Consider the following 17725-nt stretch of genomic DNA (forward strand, 5'->3'; position numbering starts at 1 on the left):
GAGGAGGATTTTTGCCCGTTCTAACATCAGTAAACACACATTCATGAAAAGCATCGATTTATCTCAGATGTGCTCAATTTTAATAGAAACAAATCTTTGTACTCTAGAAAAATCCCACCATACACATATTTGCATCAGGCCAGTAAAATGCTCCATACACTCTCAGAAAAAAGGTACAAGAAGGTACAAAAGTTGTCACTAGACGGGACCTTTTCAAAAACTACACTTTTGTACCTAAAAGTTGCATACTGGTACCTCAAAGGTACATACTGGAAACAAATTGTTGAAGTTATGCAGCTGTTTGCCTGTAACTTAATGTAGATTTAAATTTATATTATTTACTGGCAAAAGTTAAATGAGAATTAAACATTAACAATCTTTTTTTTACAGAATAAAACTATAAAATAACAGCCTCATGCAAAGCATTCTGGGAACCATAAATTATCATCAACCTTTTTGGTTCCCAGAATGCTTTGCATGAGGCTGTTATTTTATAGTTTTATTCTGTTAAGACAAAGACTAGGTAATGTTTAATGTTCATTTAACTTTGAAAAAACTGTTGCCAGTAAATACCATAAATTTAATCTACAGTTACTGGCCAACAGTTGCCAGTAATACTGTAATTTCTGGATCAATGACGTGACATTAATTATTTTGTGTCCATATGGTCATTAAATTTAAAAGAGTTAACATTTCTAAATAAATTTGCAGATTAATTGCATTATTTTGTCTTTTTTTGATGACCAAGTCTAAAATTTCTGGTTTTATTTCATTTTGAAAGAATATTTGGGGGATAATTACAAAAATGTCAATGTTGTGTAACCGGTCTTTGTCAATTGGTGTAACTAGTAGTTTGTTAAATGAAAATATAAATATATGAAAAAAAATGTGGAATAAAATATAATCATCTAGTTTAGTGTAATATTATTTTTTTAAATAAATGTTTACATCATTTGTCAAAGCTTATTTAGAAAACAGAGCTTTCATGAACATATATTACAAAAACACATTCAAATTATATAAATTTTTTTATGATTATGCTTACATGCCATCAAGGTGGATCAAATTTTTTATATTTCTCATTCTTTGATGCAATTGGTGTAAAATTTGCATAAATACACTATGTGCATTGAAATAAACCTGATGCATGCTTTTAAAACAAGTTTTTTTTTAAAGATTTTCAACTTGCCAAACAGTTTTTGTCACTGGCCCTTCTACAGATTTTTTTAACAGTATACTAGTACCTCAAAGGTACATGTCTGTACCAAAATGGTACATATTAGGACTTTTTTAAAAGGTACCGCCCCAGTAAAACTTTTTGTGAGAGTGTAATACGCATCTGCAGGCCCTGTGGCTTTAAGTGCTGGGACTCCCTAAAAAATAAATACTTTTATTGAAGGGCATTGTAGAATTAGGCTGACATGGCAGAACACACTCAAGACTATTTCGATTCAAAGTCTGTCTTGCAGATGGTCACTTTATTTTTCTAGAGACGATTCCTTGTGCCAATTTAAGTCATAAGGCAACTGTAATTATTAACCACGTTGTGTATGGGTTATATAACAACTATTATATTATGAATTATATATTATATATTTATGTAACCAAATATTAAAGTATTAGGTTTTAAACTTATTTAAAAAGTATTAATGTAATTCATCTGTAGTCGTTTGACTCCTTAGATAGGAAAATCAACATTTACTGAGCAGTAAACAGTCCCAGTTGTATTTATATACAATGTCCAACCTGCTTTGTTTCTGAATGATAATTTGATCTAACCATGCAATGACATCTGCAGCTGTGAACTCTGGAAACACTTTGGAAACAATCTGACACTAAACAGGAAAGTAGTAACACAAATCTCATTACGTTTGTATTTCAAACCCAAACTGAACCAAATTGATGTCTAATTTTTTCTATACATCAAGGTCACTAAACCATTCAAGATCATGTTTGATAGATCTTGAAAAATCCTCTTACATCTGGTTTCTGGTTTACACAAAATAGAGAATATTGCCATTATCATCGCCATCATAACCACCCAAGTTATATGCAAAACCTTCAACATCCACTAGACATCAATCCATAGCTTTAGCATTCAAAACTCTGTAAATCCAACAAAAATGTTTATGAATTGTGTAATTTTCAATGAGGTTCAGCGATGGTCCGTTTGAAGTACTTCTGTTGTTCGGCAAGCCAAAGCCCTCCCAGTCTTTCCTCAGATGACCCAGAATTTGAAAGAAAATAAGAAAATATTTCAGCCTCTAGGAACACATTATCCCAAAAATACACTGGGTGAAGCAGACAACCATCTCAATCCTTAATCTAATACTAAAAGGCAATACCCATGTCCATCTTTAAATTCGCTTCAAAAGAAATGGAATTTCATTTCAGTGTGAATCTAGCATAAACACCGGTTGTTATTGTAATGCTGAGCGCCAAACTCACATCTGGTCAAAGATTGGTCTGCAAACTTCAAATAACACCAATCTTGGATAGCAGTAAAAACCCTAGACACCCTAGCTAGGCCTAACATTTTAACCTTTGCAACACATAAGCATGCTCATTCCCATAGACTTCATTGTACAGGGTCAGCAACTTGAATGTGCCTTCATTAAGAGGAGTCTCGATCAACAGTTAATTATGCAAATGAGCATAACCTCTTCATTCACTAATGGGTTCCGGGTATCCCCCTTTACCCCTCACTTCTATCCCACCAAAAACAACTGCTGAGATATTTAACATAGATCCCCCATACAAATCCAAATGCCAAATCTACTTTTGGGGGGAAGATCCATAATGGCAGCCATTGTGGCCTCTCAGCTCCAAACAGCCTTTTTCCATCAAAGAACCTCCGGAAAGACTCTTGCTGGGTGCTGTTCAATGCCCACTATAAGTCTCTCCCTCTTTGAAAGATGTTGGTCCGAACGCATCAGAGGGACCAAAACAGTCAATTAGACAAAAATGCATGACAGCCAATTTTCTCATTGTTTCAGTGATGGTGTTGACAGACTTCTGCCTCACTATCTGACATCAGACGTCTGTCATTTTTTAAAGGCAAGAGAGTTAATGAGAATTCACAGTGACACAGTTTTGATGTTGTTCTTTGTTGCTTTCTGGTTTTCATCCATCACCTGTCAAAGTTTGTTTGACAAAACATTACTAGAATTGAATGACTGTCACTCTTTCACTCTTTTAAGGTTGCCAAAGTGGATGTGTTATACTAGGAATCTATAAAATGTTTAAAAACAGGAATGCATGAATTAAAACAAGATAATCATTTAGGTTAAGCTTATAGAAGTTATATTCAAACACTTTTAAGGTTAAATCTACACTTGCTGTTATCTGACATACTATATTATGACGACATCTTAGATATTACACAGAGATGTTATACACTAAGTAAATGTGGGGTATATTCAGGAGTATAGAGGTTCTCAACTCTGGCCCATCAAGATCCACTTTCCTGCAGAGTTTAGCTCTTACCCAAATCAAACTCACCTGCCTGTAATTTTTTGGTATAGAGGGTATGCACGTGACGTCACCTTCAGGGAAAGTGATGCGTCTAAATTGGAAAAAGCTGTTGTACAATAGACTGTACTAACAGACAATTCGGAGCTATCGTTTTACAGACTGCCAAGAAACACAGAAAAGAGAAGTAAATGGATCGTCCATGCCAACATCCACTGACCACAGGTGGGTTGACAAGTTGCTTGGGTCACTATCAAGTGCAACAAATTGTAATTTTTGCTGATAATTGTCAGTTATACTGACATTTTCGCAGCCACGACTAGAACAGCCAGCCATTTTGTTGAATGTTTTGCCACTCAAAGGAGAAGTAAATCAGTAGCAGTAGCCATATTTCAGGTATGTAAAATTTTGGTATTAAAAATGCTATGAAAAATACATGAAATACACATAAATTAATATTCTTATTCTGTGTCAAAGTTTTGTCAGTGAGCCTTCATTAAAAAAACATCCATTATGATGAGTGTTGTGTTCTACAAAGGTGGGATGGTTTAATAGTGATCTCACCTGGTGATCACCTGGTCTACACACACTGGTACACACACTGATGCATTGCTGAAGAAGGCACACCAACGCCTCTTCTTCCTGAGACGGCTGAGGAAGTTTGGAATGAGCCCCAGCATCCTCAGATCATTCTACACCTGCACTATTGAGAGCATCCTGACGGGCTGCATCACTGCCTGGTTTGGAAACAGCACCGCTGGCAACCGCAAAGTTCTGAAAAGGGTCGTGCAAACTGCCAGCCACATTGTTGGAGGTGAGCTTCCCTCCCTCCAGGACATCTACACCAGGCGGTGTATAAGGAAATCCCGGAGGGTCATCAGTGACTCCAACCATCCGTCCCACAGACTGCTCTCTCTGCTGCCCTCAGGAAGACGTCTCCGCAGTATCTGATCCCGCACTAGCCGACTGCGGGATAGCTTTTTCCATCAGGCTATCAGACTAACGAACAGTCAGGACTAATACACCCTACAGCATACTTCACAACATGGTATGCCACACACTGCACTTTAACTTTAACAGTCTAACACCGAACTATTTAATGCAATAATCTACCTGCTCCCACTGGACATAACATTTCTGTGTCCAGCTCAAGTACACTCAGTTGCACCTTAGCAGATTTTCATTTTCATGCGTAATTATGTCTACATAATTATGTCTACATACATGTCTACTACTATTTGTATGTGCATATTGCACATCTTTACTTGTTAAATGTGCATATTGCACATTTTTTACCTGTTGTCTGTTTGGTTATATGTTAACTAATTCTGCAATTTCTGGAGCACGCTCCCAAGAATTTCACTCACCAAGGCACGTGTGCTATGATGATGTGACAATAAAAGTGATTTGATTTGATTTAGTGTTAGGCAAGACAAACATATACGTCAGGAAAAGCAATGTCTGGCCATATATGCCAATGTCCACAGACTACTGGTTGTTTGGCAAGTTGTTAGGGTCACTGTTAAGGCCAACTAAATTCAATTTAAGCTGATAATAGTCAGTTCAGTGGCGTTTTTCGCAGCAGGCGCTATGAAAACCAACCATTTTGTTGAATGTTTTGCCACTCAACAGGGGGAGTTACGGCATGGTCAGGTAGAAAAGTGACGTCAATTAGGGCTGGGTATTGGCAAGGGCCTCACGATACGATACGTAAACCGATACATGGGTCACGGTGCAATGTATCATGATACGATACAATACATTGCAATACTTTTTCTTTATTTTATCAAAAATATAAAAAAGAGCTGAATTTTTTTTTTTTTAAGCCAAAATGCTTCCAAACGTCGGCTTTGAAAGCTGCAGGTGTTTTAAAATTTTCTGCCATTTTCTCAGTCACACTAACTGGCCGTATATGACAGACAACTGGACAGCGACAATTACAGCAGCAGCAGAGGAGGTCATTTGACGCACACAGAGAGATTTGATGGGTTTTAAAATACCGAAAGTAGAGATTGAAATATCGATACACTATCGTGGAAAATGTATCACGATAGTTAGCTGTATCGATATTTTTGCACAGCCCTAAGTCAATGCATTGCCTCTATTCCTGAAGACCTTAATTAGCTTGCTCTGGTGTGTTTGATCAGGGCGGTACTCTAAAAACGAAATAGCCCTAAAAGTGGTTCACTGGCTTAAACCATTTTAAGTGGAAGGCTTTTTTTTGGAAGGCCGCAGCCTCTGAATTGGGGTGCACCCAGTATATCGTGTATGCAGGTTCAGGCACTGGTAAGCTCACTTCATCTCTCTGACTTAATTTTTAAACACATATTAAAGTATATTATGAAAAATACTTTCTTAATTCTCTTACATATCCGTGCATAAATTTAGAGTAATATTACATTTAAATATTAAGTAGATTGGTCCGTTACTGTCTAGGGATGTGTATTTATATTAAAACAAATGTTTGTCTTTATAAAAGTTTAGTTGCATTTAATGAAGCTTATTGAGTTGGCTCGCACGATTTTGGGTTGGAGAGCTTCAGAAAAGGTTGTGCGATTTTTATGTAAGAGAAAATAGGGGCCATCGATGCTCACTGAGTTTTTACATTTTTAGGGAACGAATGTTCCAGTGCACTGGAAAAGTTTTGCGATTGAGACAGCCGTTAAAATGGCAGACTCCCTGATCAGTGGTCAGACTACTGAACAAGGGAGCTGAATGAGACACAGTCTCTGAAGGAAAGTGAAGGGCCAGAGTTGAAAACCTCTGATATTCAGTATAATGTTTTAAAACAATGTACAATGTAGACATGGTTACTCACTTTATCATTGAGGCAACACAAACACAACAACTGGATCCATAAATGTTCAATTTGTTTGTTCTTTTAAGACTGGATAAAGGAAAAAGCATTTCCAGGAACGCATGTCAAAATCTAGTACATCTCTAAGCTCACAAGCAATTTGCAAACTTTCCAAACTCTGTATGAACCTTGCATCATTACCTAAGAGACAAAATACTGCCAAGTAAAAAATCCCATCAGAATGCATCTTGCTTGTTGACAGCTTCAGCAATGAAGTTAGATGTTGATGTCAAGATGCCATTTGACCTACTCTTGGCCCATCAAATATGAAATACGAATGCTTGAGTTAGACTGCAATATGTAAGCCAATACAGACTTCAACAAAGATGCCAGATATTATTGTTTTAGTCTAAAATCATGTGACTTGTCTAAACAACTCATCAAGTTTTATTGGATTTCTTTAAAACCTGTCAATTTAAAAGTTGTTGAACACTAAATAGGCACATAGATGTGTGATGTTAATGTGATCATTCCAATTTCGGAACAAGACTTAACGGTTGTATTAAATTGTGTTTTTGACAGGGAGGAAATTTGGAGTTACAAACTGGATGTTCTTGAGCTACATCAATTTATTGTTACAGTACGAAGAAATATGTTTTCCTGTAGCTCAATTGGTGGAGCATTGCATTAGCAGTGCAAAGGTTGTGGGTTTGATTTCCATAATGATAAAGTGTGTACTATACCTTCAATGCACTGTAAGCTGCTTTGGATAAAAGCATTCATTTATCTATTCATAAATGAATTGAGCAGATTAACATTGTTTGCGTCAAAATGACTGCAGATTAACACAACACTACATTCAGGGCACACTAAACCATCCTTTTTCTCTTCTGAACCAATCAATGTCTGCTGAGGATTTTGGCCTCCACAAAGAGACCAATCATAAAAGCTGTGTGTTGTTCGGATCCTAAAACTCAAAGGAGAGCATTTTTAATGCTTTCCACATTGAACATATTCAGGAGCGGAACAACCAAGTCCACACATTTGATGAAACAAAATGGTTGCAAAACGAGTCTTTATGTAAAAACTTACATGGGTGTCTGTGTCATTAGGAAGTACACCCAATTAAAGGCAATCTCTGTGTGCAAACATATCTTTTACATTTTATATTATGAATTTATATTGTCATATTTGGATTAAAAGTGAAATCAGATATATGCATGTCTGCACAGAGGTAAAATGTCTGCATATCAGAATTAGTTTTTCGTATAAAACCACATTTGGCAGTTGCTCTGATCAGGTGGATGGATCTTGTGCAGTTTTTATATTCCATACAGAACAAAACAAATTCAATGCACCAAGAGTAAAGGTAGCTTTTAATCTTTTTGACGCTCACAAATTGGTTTATCTCCTTTATGTTACAGTCAGTGGCGATTCTTTTTTGAGGGCGCACAATGTGAAGTTCGTCTCAGCATGTATTTTGCCACTTGTGTCTGGTTCATTAGTTCAAAATACGTTTTTCTTTTATCATAAAAGGTTTCGACGCGTCTGCAGCAGGCACTTATTTTGACAAGACACATGATGCACATGCTCCACATCAGAGTCGTATAATAAGAGAGTTACGACACTCACATAGACGTCCGTTGGAAGAATGGAATGCGGAAGTAACAGCGTGTCATGTAGTGACCCATAGTTCCAAACGCAGCACTGAAGCCCATTCATTTCAATGGCACCTGCTGATAAATCGATTAAATTACTGTTTCTCTTTACATTTTCGGACATTTCATGATATAGTTAACAGTGATATTTTATGAACTCTGCTGTAGGTAATGATTATCGTTAATAATAACGAGTGAAATGTTTATATTTTAATGAGTTGTGTATAATGTGTGAATAATATAGATTTAATGAAAATTTAATATTTTATTACTGGTGGCCATCTACTTTAATATATACTTATCATATCTTTTTTATCTATTACGAGTAACACTTGGGGGCAACAGCGAGAAGCTAAATGCCTCATGAGAAAGTCACACCGCTTCACAATGCTGCTATGTTTTTAATTGTGTTTGGTAGGTAATACGAGTGATGTATCCTCGGAAATCATGTATAATTATATTAACATTTAATGTGTACTATAAATATAATTAAATATGAATTTAGTGTGTTTCTGTTATGTTTCACTGTTACAAATAACCGTGTCGGCGATCTTTTTTGTGATTTTAATATAGTAAAAGTGTAGGAATTATGTTTTTAGCAGATTGATATCCATTTACATAGCCATATTTTTGCTAAATAAACTGATAAACTGTGTTGTTGTAGTTGCTATAGATAACCACAGTTATCTATGAGTCACCATTAACTGTTTATCTTTATTAACTGATTTACTGTATTTCCATCACTCCCTAGTAAAACAAAAGTCATAAACATAGTAAGTATAGTAATCAATTCACATTACAAGCCAATATTTACCTAAAATAAAAACCTACGCAAACATTGACAGTCTGGCTTGGTTTGGAACTGTAGAACGTTACATGAATCACATGACCGCGCGGCGGCGAGATCAAAGCGTGTCGTAACTCTCTCTTTATACGACTCTGGTTCACATGATGCAACAAACACATACTTTGAAAACACGAGCAACATGCATGACACTCAGAACACATATTTTGAATTTGCGCCCCTCGGAAGAGCAGTCACCAGCTGCCACTGGTTACAGTATAGTTTATGTAAATATTAGGACAAACTACATTATGACATTATATTTGTGGATTTAATAGGGCCAAAAATTTAATTAAGGCTCAAATATATGTGACCATGGACCACAATAGGTCATAAGGGTAAATTTTATAGATTCATACATCATTTGAAAGCTGAGTAAATAAGCTTTCCATCGTTTGTAAAATATTATGACAATATTTGGCTGAGATACAACTATTTGAAAATCTGGAATCGGAGGGTGCAAAAAATGTAAATATTGAGAAAATCGCCTTTAAAGTTGTCCAAAATGAAGTCCTTAGCACTGCATTTACTCACAATATTTTATATATATAAGGACATTTCCAAAATATTTTCATGGAACATGATCTTTATATAAAATTCTAATGATTTTTGGCATAAAAGAAAATCTATAATTTTGACCCATACAGTGTATTTTTGGCTATTGCTACAAATATACCCATGCTACAGTATATCTCATATTAAAAATCTGAATAGTTGAATCTGCCGGGCTGTGTTTCCTACCCTCCACCACCACTTTCAGAGTGTGCTTGTAGCAGCTAGGAGGCTGCTCAGGTTGCAGCAACAGTACAATTTGTCCAGTTAAAAGTTGTTCTATAACTGGTAAAAAAAACTACATAATGTTACTTTAACAGAATTCAACTATTGGTACTATTGCCTGATTTACATGTTGGGGAAATGTTCATTTTAATGCATAAATATAGGGTATTTTATAGTGAGATGTAACGTATGTCCCCAACTGGAGTTACCAGAGTGAATCTTGGTCATTTCCATAACTGTGTATTGTAGTTCCAATGAAACATGTAACATTTTTGGGTTCCAAATCATCCACATCAATGGCATCCATATACTTGTTCAGCCAAAACTTTTGTTTCCTACACTGTAAAAAATTTGCTGTAATTATGTAGCTGGTTGCCAATAACTTACTGTAGAAGATAAAGACTGAAAATGTTTCATGTTCATTTAACTTTGAACAAACTGTTGCAAGCAAATAACATAAATGGAAAATCGACAGTAAGTTACTGGCAGCTAGTTGCCAGTAATACCCAATAATACTGTACAGACATTTTTAACAGTATATAGGTATTACTGGACTTATATATAGTATATATTTAGCATATAAGGTGGTTATAACATACAAAGCATATAAAAATTATTTATATACATATTTTTCATATAACCAGGTAATTTATATGTGATATGCCAGGACCGGTTTCAATATAGTGACATACACAAAAAGTGCAAAGTTGGATCAATAAAAAAATTACTTCAAATGTTTACTTCAATTGTTAACACACACACACACCCCCCACCCCTAAATAAGTTTTATCAAGCTTTATTTTTTAGGTGTTACCAATTGAAGTATTTTTTTAAGTTGATCCAACTTTGCACTTTTTAAAGTGTATATGCCATATATGACATTTCCGTATTATTTTATTTTCTTGATTCTTTGGACCCCTCAATGCTTACGTAATAGTAAACTCAAACCAGATTCAAGGCCCCCCTGCCAAGCCCACCCATCTCTTGCTTGAATTCATGCCTTTGGCTCAACATTAAAACACGCATTCAGACATTCAAGTTTGTGTGATGCAGAACAGAAACAGCTGTTCTCGGTGCATTTGCTACAATACAAACAGTAGATGTCATATAAGCTCATGGAGCTTTCAGTTATATGTATGAACTGTCAGGAATGTGTCAGATTCAATACATTTCTGAAATAAACTGAGCGGTAAAGGAATTATTGGCCATTGGTTCTTTCAAGAGTTCAACCATTAGAGCATTAGGACATTACAGATAAATTATCACATATTTTAAAACTTTTTTTTGTCTTTATTTGGTGTGTTTTGAAGCAATGAATTTAAGTAGAGGGAATACATGAGTTTATGATAGAATTAGGGAATGAATTAGACACAGTAAAATTGTTTAAATGTTACTGTCCTGATCTGGCACTCTGCATATGCAATTAGTGATGTATATTGTATTGTATTTCAATTCGATGATGTCCATTTCTTGGGTTTGTGTTCAAAAGGCGATGACAGGGTAACAAATTAATGTCAGCATTTTTTTGAGTAAAAAAGTGACATCTCCTACTTGGGACTTTTTGTTCATTTTGATAGTCGAGACCCGAGAGAGTACTTGAAATTATGGAAATATAATGCAAACCAGATTTATATTGCACAGAGCATGTGTACTACTAACCACTGAACCACAGCTCTTCTGACCTTGTCAGGGCTTTATCTGACTTAACACTCTTTTGTACTAAAAACTGCCCTAGTTTTTAATTAAATACAAAATGGGAAAAAAGGAAATTTGGAAAAAGGAAAATCATGGTTCAACAATCATGTATATAATTATAAGTTATATAAGTGACATCTCTTCTTATTCTGTGGTGCACATCTGCATTGCAGTGCCTGCATTTGAACTTGGATAAACAGATTTTATGGAGGGATTTATAAATGTATGAAATACGTTAGAAAAGACTGAGCGCTTATAAAGAAAGTCTAAATGAGAGGAAACTAGAATGTTCTAGTTTTACTAGAAAATACTTTCAGATCTTACTCAACACATTTGTTATCGTTTGGCAATCGAGTCTTGCAGTTTTGGGGACTAAAACTGTTTTAACACAAGTGTCTGGGAAGAATATTTCAAGATCTCATAAAAAGGCAATTTAACCTAATCTTTGATCTGTCACATACAGAAGAAATGCCAAATTCTTCAGAAGGAGTTTGTAAGGCTGTTTAAATAAAAAACACATCTGGGATGATTTTTTTCTCACAAAGCAGCTACGTTTGAACCTTGTTTAACACCAACATTAGATGTGATCAGTGAAGGTCACAAAGTCATTGGCGGCTGGAAGCAGGCGGTCCTAAAATAGAATCAAAAATAAAAATAATAACAAGAAAGAAGAATAAAAAGTCATTGTGTTTTGATCTATTCTATTGCTACTTTTAACATTCTGGAAGAGAAACATAATGTGCCTCACCATCAAAAAGAGAAATGATCAGCAATGTATAAAACAAACAAAGAATGTCGACAATTCCACGAATTATTTTTTAATATCCCTCCATGTGGGTGGAGACAAATCATAAAGAAGAGTGAAAACTCTTACAGAAACTTAAACTTTCCCCCTTGCCATACACTCAACAGTGTCTGTGAGCTCCACTATTCACTTGCATTCATTTGTATAAATCACCCAGACACACCCACATTTAGTCACCAAGAGCTCCAATCTGTCACCAGAATTTACTAAATGATTGGCTACTGCAGTTTGCTACCATAGGTCGTGCTACTGTGCATCACTAAAGGTTTTTGCTACTGGGTTTCATAATATTACATTCTTTCATGAACACCACCATACAACAAAGCTGGGTTTATAACAACGTTACCGTGAACAAGGCACAGGACAAACAATTCACACAAGAAGCCAAGGAACACAAGAGACATGGATCCCAAAACTACATTATAACCTGTCATGTGGTCAGATGTCTTCTGAAGAGAACACTAGGGCATTTTAGGGTCACAAGGGTCCTTCTTGATTTAATAAGTTGTAATGCCAGTATCAAAAACCACCGTCAGAGATCCTTGTCTCAACAATAATACAATCACAACTGCTGGGTTCATTGTGGACAATCTGATGTTCTGTAACTGATGGATCACAAAGTGCTGCGAGACTTTATTAAGAATGTCTTAATTCCCCAAACTCAAACAACATTACCGCAGATGCTTGTTGGGTAAACAGCTGTTCAAATTCATTAGAAATGTTATGCCTGAGTTCGCAGGATATTCCATTTACAAAATCCGTCTTGCTTTAATTTGTCTTTTCGCAAATCTCATCCCTGCATTCTTTCCTAACATTGTACAAGGGAGGAGCTAAGGAACCAGAACGGGACATGTAAATGTAACAAGGATGCTGTTTCCCAATCCGAAGGCTGCAGCCTTCAGAGGTCGCATTTACGTTATCAAGACTGTCTTATTATTAACAATTATAAAGTTGACTATTATTCTTAGTTAATTGTTATAATATGCTTATGATTTGTGAACATAATACTCAGTTTAACTTAAATTAAACAGGCTTGATGACAGCCTGCATATGCGACCTCCGCAGACTGCAGCCTTTCGATTGAGAAGCAGCCTTAAATACATCAATGGCAGGCAATTAACACAGCAAACAGGAAGACAAGAGGCAAGTGACATAGCAAACTTCATAATAAAAGTTCTCAGTATTAAAAGATACACTGACCTCTTGTGGCCAAAATAGACATTACATTTGGAAAGACCAAAAATGCACATGATCATTTACATTTATGCATTTGCAAATACTTTTGTCCAAAGTGAATTACAGTGCATTCAAATTATACAATTATTAGTATGCGCTATTAGTATGCATACTATTTTATTAGTATGTGTGTTCCCTGCTTAAACCCATGACTTTTGATTTGCTAGTGCAATGCTCTACCAAATGAGCTACAGGAAGTGATTATTTCAACTGACTACGCCACAGAATCATACCTAAATTGACAAATTAACTGTAAATATATGCCCATTTTAATCTGCCTTTTTGTGATCAAATTGATTAACAACTTACTATCATTGCATAAAAGTAGACACATTTAGCTCTATTAAAATATCAATGAGAATAAATGCTAATATCTAATAAGTTTTGATGTTAAAGCATTATGATATGTCCCACTCTGTGCATTCTAAATAGACTGTTTACCTTGAAACTCTCTGATAGCACAATTAAACAGTTGTCACAGTTTACTGTATATCCTGTATATAACTATTTTTGACCCTTAATTTGATAAAATAATGCCAAAGAATAAAGAGCAAAGTAGCAGTCATGACTGAAAATAAATTGGTTCAAAATAAGGGGCTGTTTACCAATCGACGCATCTTAATACAAGGTAAGTCCTTTCATTTGGATTTTTGGGTCATAGTTAATGAAATGGCACCACCAAGTGGTTCTCATAAAGAGGTGTCATTCAGCTAACCACTGTGCTCTTCGGACACACACACATTAAGAACCAGAGTATGAATCTCAACAATGGTGACAAAGAAAATGTAAAACGTTCATTATTTATCCATGCCGCATACATTCCGGGAGTCCTGGATGAGATTTGTAATTTGTTGATACCCAGCATGAAGCTTTTCATTTAATTGTCACCATTGTTGAGATTCACACTCTAAATGTTTGATGTTTGTGCGTCCCAAATATACAGTGATTAATTTTGGTCTAAAGTTTCTAAAAATCCTTAATGACAAACTGCTGTGAGAGTGCTGGATCTCATTTTAATAGAAAATTAACTTGAGAGTAAATCAATGAAAATCAATTAATTATGATGATCTTTACCGTTATGTACCAACCACCACAGAAATGCATTAACTTTAACTACATTACTGTAACAAATGTGTTTTAAACACACAAAGTTAATGCAACCAGGGAAAAACTAGCAAGCAAAAGCTCACGCTTCAAGAGTCTAACTAAAACAAACACTGATCACCATACTGGTGACTTTAAATAAAACAAAGCATCAACATCTGAACCTAATATATTATAATATAATATAATAATATTAAAGTAAGTGAATTGTGTACAGCAATATTTTTACCGAACAATCAAAAGTTTTAAAATAATATAATGCAATGTATCTCTATCATTTACATAACAAGCAAAAAAGAAAATATAGAAAACAGTTGTTTTAAACATTTTGTGAACATTATAACATGACATTGTCATAACGTTGAACATTAAAACCAGAAACGTTCTTAGAACATTTAAAAAACTGGATATTTTGTGTTGGGAGAACGTTTTTGGGAATGTTAGGAACTTTCAAGGAACTAACTTTTTTTCTCTAAGCTGGGATATCTAGAAGAAAACATAATATGACATGTATAGTATAAGCTTATACAGCTTTACTTTATATGTTTCCTCCATCAAATATTAAATATATTTACAGTAAAACCTGTTGGTCTAAAGCCACAATGTAATTATAATCACTTATAAGTAGCCTTAGAAAATAAAAGACTTCACACATGTACAGTAATAAAAACATCTGGCTTACAAGGTTATCATTATTTTGATACAATGTTTGCCACCATCAATCTTTTTAGCATTTATATACCATTTAGCTGATTCTGAAAATTGTTGGACACAATTTTCTTAGCAACTCATTTTATTACTGAATTTCTAAACATACTAACAGACTCTTCCATAAAATAACACGAGTGCCATCAAATAGTCAAACTACTCATTTGCACAAAGGCCAGCTGAAATAGAACAGGCAGTTATCGCATCTCATTGGCATCCCATAGAGAGAAAACTGTGCTCCTAGGTTAACAACAATAAAGACCCAGTTTAGCATAACATGTAAACCAGTTAAGGAAGGCCAAATTACCATACAGTATTTGACATTTCTCAACTTTGTCTGTTTACATGTAACTTATCTGGCTTGAATGCATTTAAAGTCATTTAATATTAAAGCATTTGCCAAATGCATAAATGTTATCCTGCACTTAACACACTATACTTTAGACTATAAGTCTCAAACATTAATTATTAAGTATGTAAATAAGTACATGTGACACAAAATCAACATCAAAACTGGCTTTACCAGATACACATGCAGTTATACAGTAAACACATGAAATGGAGAGAAATGGGTGTTTAGAGAAAGAAACCTGACAACCGTTACGCACGTGCCACAGTTTTAAACCAGGACTAAAATAGATGCATGTGATTTTCCTCTCCATTGATTCCTTAAAGAGGTACAATAAAAACCTTCAACCTTAAAATGCAGCACACTACATTTACAGTGTGCCATGTTGTTTTTGTTGCAAGGTTTCAGGTCATATCCAGTGGGAACAACCATACTGAAAAACAGAGCTTGAATGCACTGTAAGTCACTTTGGTGTATGATCAACTCAGTATGAGAGACTGCATGGAACAGCAAACATACAACCTGCAAACATTTTGTAATACACCTAAATTGTTTAATAAAAAAGCGCTTTAAGCACCATATTGTAAGCTCATTGTATGCCATTACAACATGCAGCTCAATCTAAGGCAAAGCATTCTGGGAAAAATAATACTATGGATGTGAAAGGTGCTCCAGATCTGTTTAGGAGGGCGCTCGATGCGAAGTTTTTCACAACATGTACAGTATGTAGTCCGTAATGTGTTCTGCCCGTCGGGTTTATTATAAAAGAGACGCTTGCATTTGCCAGATGCGTAATCAGATTTTCCTGTTAAGGGAGTGTCTTGTGTGTATTTTGTAGACATGAGCGTCTCTTTTATCATAAAAGGTTTTGTGTGCAGCAGGCACTTATTTTGACAAAACACGTGATGCACATGGTTCACATGATTTTGAAAACACAAGCAACACACGACACTCCGAACACTTATTTTGAATTTGCGCCCCTCAGATGAGCACTTATGAGCCGCCACTAATGTGTTCGGAACAAAGACATTTATACACGTCTGGAACAGCATGAAGGAATGTACATGATTTTTTTATTGGACTATCCCTTTAAAGGTGCCATAGAATATATAACTGTATTTACCTAGGCATAGATGAATAATAAGAGTTTTGTACATGGTAATGACATATCGTAAGTATCAAACACGATTGTTACCTCCTTCTTATGTAAAACTTGTGCATACAAAAGATTGCTAGAAAACAGGTCAATCTCAACATAACACCGACTGTGACGTTACAATCGAGATGTACGCCCCCAACAACAAACTACACATTAAATTAAGTGCAATGTTGTTACAATGCTAAAAACAAAGTTTTGACTGCTAGTTAATACTATATGCTAGCTGAAGTTTAGGGTGAAGTTCTACTATTAACGTTACAGTTACGTTTTGCAGGTCCATACTGAAAAACACACAAACTTACCACTTAGAAACGGCCATTAACAATTTCCAAATAATTGGTTTTTCCCTTAATTTCCGGTGGTTCTTCTGATACAGGCTCAAACATAAAGTCTGTTTGCACACACACAGAGCTACTGCAAGGAGCCAATCAGAGCAGAGCTCAACATTATTATTCATGACCCTTTCAAATAAGGTAGTAATAGACCATTTATTTCTGAAAGCAAATCCTAGGGTTATAAATGGACATGTAAAACCGTCCCTGGGTAATTTTTGCACTTAATAAATCCACATACCTTCTATGCAGATATCTGTGAACAATTTAACATATTATTTCAATGCATTCTTTGGCACCTTTAAGTGCAGAATGCACCTTTAAAACTTGTACATTGCAACAATGTTAATCCTGTAATGAAATTTTGCTATCGATCAGAATCTAAATGCCACAAATAACTCTAATATCACAAACAGTCTGTACATCAAATAACTGTTATTACCAATAAATAGGGAAATGCTCTGTTGAATTAAATTATAGTTTTGTTTGGGTCTTGGGGTGAATTTAAGCACAGCACAACAACTGCATGGTTTATATAAAACAAACAAAAATCTTCATGAAGATGTTTATGTTGCTGTTTGGAAAGTATGTGAAGGTGTGACTATTTTTAATAAGGCAAAGTGACATGCAAGCTTGTTTTTCCAGGTAACTCCTAATAATCCTGATTCCACATCCTTTAATGTTTACAACAGGCAGATCAATTGCTCTTTAAATAGTGAAACAAACTAAAGACGCTGTGAACATTAAGACTGAATTCATGCTAAAAAAAAAAAAAAAACTCATACACTCT

At 35.2% G+C, this 17725-nt stretch overlaps 1 protein-coding gene across 1 annotated transcript in view; it reads right to left on the minus strand.

Annotated features, from left to right (window-relative positions):
* Positions 1 to 17725, minus strand: part of arl15a (ADP-ribosylation factor-like 15a) — a 130656-nt gene that overhangs the window by 111907 nt on the left and 1024 nt on the right. The gene's annotated exons all lie outside the window — the stretch shown is intronic.

This window comes from Paramisgurnus dabryanus, chromosome 5 (genome assembly GCF_030506205.2).
Source record: "Paramisgurnus dabryanus chromosome 5, PD_genome_1.1, whole genome shotgun sequence".
NCBI classification, from domain to species: domain Eukaryota; kingdom Metazoa; phylum Chordata; class Actinopteri; order Cypriniformes; family Cobitidae; genus Paramisgurnus; species Paramisgurnus dabryanus.